Below are 6,623 nucleotides of genomic sequence, written 5' to 3'. Positions count from 1 at the left end.
CTCCAATCATAACATGTCAAACTGCAGCCCAACAGGCAACAACAGCTGTCAGTGTGTCAGTGTGCTGACTTGACTATGACTTGCCCCAAACTGCATGTGATTATCATAAAGTGGGCATGTCTGTAAAGGGGAGACTCGTGGGTACACATAGAACCCATTTACATTCACACATCTGGAGGTCAGAGGTCAAGGGACCCCTTTGGAGCGTTATTTAACCTCCTTCATGACCAGTGACAACCTAAAAATCACAAGTTGCGTTAACGGTGTGGCATTATAACAAATTTGCGTTAGCGTGTTATTATGGTGTTAACTTTGACAGCTCTAATTGTTTTTGAACATTAAAACATGTAAACATGTTCTAGTAGAAACACAAAACACAAGTATGAACCTGAAAATGAGCTGATATGTCTCCTTTAAGTATTTACATATCCTTACAGTATAACACTTCCGCATTTTTTGTACGATGTCCTACGAATGTCCAGCAACACGTGTCAATTTCTGCTTCTTACATGCATACAGACTTTTTAAATTAAACTTCTGTCTTCACAGGAAACTACTTGTTTATGTTTAGGAAGCGATGGTAGTTTGGGTTAACGTTACTGAGGTAGTGGCGTTACTTAAGTACATGCAACAACTTTGACTTCTGGTTTCACCGGGACACGACCAGCGGCCTCCTGGTGAACGTCTGGTGTTTGTCGCTCTTTATACTTCCTGGTTCATGATTACGTGGATTACATACAAATTGATTTTGTGGGATACATATATGAATTACAGTGCATTAATTTCCATAGGTGCAGCTACGAACAGTGTGAGAACAGCTGGCACATTTATTTAAATTGGCAAAACGTGGACTTATTACAGGTTGTTGCTCAGAGTTGGAGGTGTAGTGGTTGATTCAGGATTCCTGCATCGTTTCTACGGCAACATGTGCAGCTGATGTATGCAGACACTTCTATAGAAGCTGTGCTTTCATAGAAAAATGTAAATTTTCTAAAATTTCTGCTTGTGACAGTCTCTGTGTGTGTTTGTGTTGAGAATAGCTTATCCATGTACACTACAATACTTGACGATACCTCGGGCCTCTGTATCTCTGTATTTTACCGCAGCGTGCGGTGCAGCCGCTGAGTCACGGCCAACCGGGAGATTTATGGCAGATTTGAAACGTTTGACAACACAGTTATGACTAAACTGAATCCTTTAAATCACCCCTGAAGTGATGTTTGGAGGTACACCCCTCTGGAAGAAAGTTATTGCACTCGCAGTCCTCTGGGGCGGCACAAATAACTGCACACTTGCATAAAGCATCCCAGCCCTCCGGTTTCCCTCCACCTGTCAGAGCCGAGGCCTAATTAGAAGCTGCTGTGTGAGCTTATCCTGCAGCTCCGAGGGCCCGGCGGAGCCCCGCTCAATGGCTCCCAGAGGCCCCCCCGCTGCCCCAGGCAGGAAGATGTCATAGAGGAACAGGAAGGAAAAGGCCCGAGCGCTCGACCCGGCCGAGGCCCTCCCCGTGGGGCCCCGGGACCTGGGTCAGTGCCAGCTTTGACATCAGTTGGGGCCCAGATGACCCGCCGCGCTCAGCTGACACTTATTCTAATTCCTGGGTGGGAAAACACGGCTGAACGTAAACCTGAACATCAAACTATTTAACATCTAATGTAGATGAAGTAGAAGTAAATACTTGTGGTATTATAGCAAGTATAAATATGCAACTCGGTCGCTCATAAAGGTGTGTGAATGCCACAGTAATGTACAAGGCAACAAGCGTGTAATAGATTAGTATGTTTGTGTCTTTGACCAAAAAACTGGTCAAAAGTGGCGTCTAAAAAAGCTAACCACACCGGTAAAGGCAGAGATAATACGGAGGGGAAAGATTTCATATCTTCTGTATCTTATTGGAATCCTTTATATACACCAGAGATAGAAAGGGAAGTATGGAGCTGGTGTGGTGTCTTATTAAAGTCAGTGATATCCCTGAACAGGACAGGATAAAGTTCCATCTGAACGTAAATTAATATGTCAGACTCGTCAGCGGCGCTTTCCCCGATCCTCAGCCCCATCTGGTCAGCATTAGTGGAGGATACCACGCGGCAGATAGGACGGGCTAAGACTGTGATTCAGCTCCCCTCCACCACACTAGGCCCTGGACAGACCCTGGACAGACCCGTATGGTGCTGTAGCTCAACGGTTTGACAGAACAGACACCCCCCCCCCCTTGCTGCCGCTGGTTCAACCCTACAGTTCCCTACAGCCAGCCGGCCCGTAAGAGTAATCGCCATCGGACACGCACTGCGGGTCCTTTCATGGAACAGCGGCCTCGGATAGACCGCTTCCCATTTTTATGATTGTTTTCCATTGATGGGTGGAGGGGGAGCAGGGGGAGCGGTGGGAGAAGCCCAGTTTCCATTGATGGGTGGAGTGGGAGAAGCCCAGTCCTCTGCAGCAGCCAAACAGGCAGTGGCCAGTTGTTTAAAGGGCGGAAGTAACAAAATTGTCTGTGAAACAGTCGCGGTTATGTTCAGGCAACAAAACCACGGTAACGGCTGCAGTTGGTTTAGAGGTGTAGTGGAGGGTAAACGCAGGTATACGGGTATATCCACCGCTTTCTCTGGTGGTTTACAGTATACCAATCCATCAGCCATATAGGAGAGTATACATACTTCCTTCTCTATAACCTACTCAGTAGTACATCCAGGCAACAAAACCACTTAGTTAGGTTTAGGAAAAACATCATGGTTGGGCTTAAACAAGTACATAAACTAGGTGAAATACATACGTAAACAACGTAACATACATACGGAACACACGTCACAAACGTGATTTCAAAATAACTCAACACTCTGGGTGATGAACTCAGGTATCCCACCTTCCATCAGCAGTTCATCTCACCAGCTCTGAGCGTAGCATATTCATGTGGATGCGTTTACACTGCAGTCAGTACAGACCGCATGGTGTGAAATGACACGCCTAAAGCAAGAACGGCGTTGTGATTGCACGCAAAATGACTGACAAGTTGCCGTGTCATTCATGTAACATTTGGTGATCTGGTTTATCAGAGGTGGGCGATCCTGCCTGCTGATGTCCAGTAGGACCAGTATCACCGAGTAGGACCAGTAGAACCAGTATCACTGAGATATCGGTCTAGCAGAGCAGACGAGTGTGTGGGCGAGGGCTCTGTATGCGTCGACACACTCTCCTCTGAGCAGCGGACTCTCTCGGGACGGTTGTTTCCCTCCCAACATGCAGTGGGAGGAAGCGGAGGAATGACCTGAGACATTAGTACAGACAATATCAGTCCACCGGGGCAGGGCTCTGATTGCTCTTTGCCTCAGACTCAGGGCGGCGGTCCTCATGAAGAGGTGAAAGGTGACTAATCTGAGGCCTGATTTCTCCCCTGTCAGAATAATACCACAGTATTTCTGTACAGACGGCTCTGGAGGAGGAAAGAGGCAGACTTCCTCAGAAGCCTGACGTCCATCACAGACCCAAAGAGACGTGTTTTTTAGTGACATACTTTACTCCTGACGTTCTAATCTACTAACTTGAACCCCGACAATAAAGAGAAAATACATTCCCATCCCGGTTTTTCCAACAGATAATTAAACTGCTCTGTGCACTTCCCTTCAACCCCAGAGTTTACAGCAGAAGAATCACAGGTAGTGTTTGGCAGAGATTCATGGGAGATAACGGTCCAGAACAACACACACAAACAAAGACACATATATTAAGTCGTGACACTGCATCATGGGAAAAACTCTCTGAGGTATGAGGAAGCCCGTGGATCTGCATTTTAACAAGCCATGAAGAATGATCCCGGGGACAATAAATGCAATTGTTCAGCGCTCGGAGCCTCCTGTAAGCGGGAGATGGATGGGAGGAAGAATATACGTCTGAAAACTTTGAACCAGTTTCAACACCCACAGCAATTGTTGAGAGGATATCCTCAATCAAGGCCCCAAAGAGCACAATGAATAGTCTGGCTGACAGAAACCTGCTGCCCCCCAACAACCTCCTCGACCTGCCGGCTGCACGGTGGAGAAGAATGAGTGCGCCGGCGGCCGCTCCAAGCACAACACTGAACGTTTCCCATTGAGCGATGCCAAAAGGAGTCTGCTGCCATTTCAAACACGTCACTCATCTGATAACGGATCAGTGTTTGCTGGCAGTAAAGGGAGATAAAAACCTGTTACTGCATTCACACACATGGTTGGATTAGTCTGTTATTAGGCCACATTAGCCTATTAACCTTTATTTACACCATCCTGCCGCTGTGCTTTCTGTGCATGAACCCTGTCCCTGTCCCTGTCCCTGTCCCTGTCCCTGTCCCTGTCCCCGTCCCCGTCCCCACTGTATTATGGTCCGTGTCCACAGCCTCTGTCCTTTCCACGCTTCCCATTCATTGTCTATAAGCATCCATGCAGCAATGCATTCTGGTATCGTGGCGGAGCGATTCGAGAGACGGGGCGTCACGTCGACCGCTCCTCATTTGCATAAAGTTAAGGTCTGGGCTACCTTACGTAAATCAGGGGCGTCCGGCGCGACTCGCCGCCTCTGGAAACTCCAGAGAAACTTTTAAACTAAACGTTGTCGATCTAAATGAAGACGGATTCATCAACTAGGTGGATTAGTTGTCTCATAAAATGTTTTCAGAAAACGTCACATAGCCTGTACGTGAGCACGTGGGTTCAATAGTAGCGTATACAGCATAAGGCCCGCTACTCTTATCAGGACAGTCTGACCCCCCCTCCCCGGTGGACAAACAGGAATAGCAGTGAATTTTACTGAAAAATTGGAATTAACGACTTCTCTTCAATTTTCACATTTAATAGTCCCCCCTGGGCTACATAATTATTAGGGATGCATGATACCACTTTTTTCAGACCGAGTACAAGTACTTACATTTGGGTACTCTCTGATACCGAGTACCGATACGAGTACTTCTCTGTGCCGAAAGACCCTCGTTAACAGCCAGCTGGAGGCTGTGAGCGACACACGGCAGGCTGGGGAGTCCCGCATACGAGGCGGTGCGCCGCCACCGGCTCTAGGTCGGCTTGGAAAAGCTCGGAGCAAAGCTGGCTCGCGGCTGCAGCTTTACAGCGCTCCCCGCCCGGACCTCGCCGCACCGTGACGGGGCTCCCTGCTCCCGGTGCCGCAGCCCACGTAAAAGGCGCCAGGGGTCTGCAGCGATGTCTGCAACCCACCCGACACGTCTTGAAACACGGACCAAGGAGTCTAACGCACGCGCGAGTCAGAGGGTGCAAGCAAAACCCTGTGGTGCAAAGAAAGTGAGGGCCGGCGCGCACCGGCTGAGGTGGGATCCCGGCCCTGCGGGGTCGGACGCACCACCGGTGGAGCGGAGCACCCGAAAGATGGTGACGAGAGGTTAACTTCACTCTGCTGTAAAGGGATATCGGAGCCGTTTTGTGAGTACGAGTACATGAGCACAGTATCGGACCCGATGCCGGATACTGGTGTCGGTATCGGTTCATCCCTACTAATTATGTTGTGAGCTTTTTAAAATAATATTTCAAAATAATAGCCTAGTATTAAATATATAATAAATAAATAAATAGTATATCTGAGAATAGAGCCCCTATTGATGGGTGGCACCGGTATAGCATTCACCTACAGTAGACCACGGATACCTGGCGCCGGCTCTGCTGCAGCTTCTTTGTGCTCAAACACCCAGAAACCAACCGGGACGCCTGGTCGGTATCTGAAATACTACCTGTCTCTAGATTGTCTTTCTGTCAATTAATGGGACGACTTTCAGTTAAATCAACTATATTGAGGAATAAGCACCGTGTGGGTTTAATGTAAAATACAATAATTCCAGTCTCATAACTAGATTTTGACTCAGGGCTCCAGCTATATGCTGAACTCGTCCTCACTGATGTTGTGCTTTCGTTTTACAAATCCATGAACAAATTTGCAGTTAATGAAATGTAATGTGTTGTTTTGGGTCCGGTGGGCACATTCAGTCCTGACCTTACAGGTTTATACTGAGGGTTGGGAGTGTTCCTCATTAAGAGGGTGTTGCTGACAGACGAGCAGACTGAAGTTCAGCCTGGATGGTTTCTGAATGTTGCGGCGCCCCCTCTTGGACACAGTAAAGACTGTTTTCCCCTGATTGATTTCTTTAACTTATGTTTTAAAGCTTCCTTTTTTTTTTAAATAATGATTTTGAAACATCAAATTCACACAGTATATATCAATGAGATCTCTCTTTCTGATTTGTTTAACTATTATAACTTTCAAAAACTGCAGTTATGAAGACGTGTGAAGATTCAAGGTTCTTTATTTGTCGTTTGTCAGTTCCAGTAAAACAGTCGTTGGCAATGAAAGACTTTGGTCTCAGGTTCCTTCAACAATGCTCATAAAATATGAATATATAAACGGGGGAATAAAATAGTAATGTAAATTTGTAATTTTGTTGACGACAGCAAATAGTTTAGTTCAGTTTACAGTTTCCATTCAGTTTTCCGTTCTGAAAACTGAATGGAAACAGGATGTAGTATGTATAGAGAAGTAGTATATATATATATATATATATATATATATATATATATATTAGGACTGTCAAAGTCGATGCAATAATAACACGTTTAATGCATATTCGTTTTAAC

Source organism: Sebastes umbrosus, chromosome 1 (assembly GCF_015220745.1).
Source record: "Sebastes umbrosus isolate fSebUmb1 chromosome 1, fSebUmb1.pri, whole genome shotgun sequence".
Taxonomy (NCBI): domain Eukaryota; kingdom Metazoa; phylum Chordata; class Actinopteri; order Perciformes; family Sebastidae; genus Sebastes; species Sebastes umbrosus.
The sequence above is the reverse complement of the archived record's forward strand: the minus strand, read 5'-3'. Positions refer to the sequence as shown.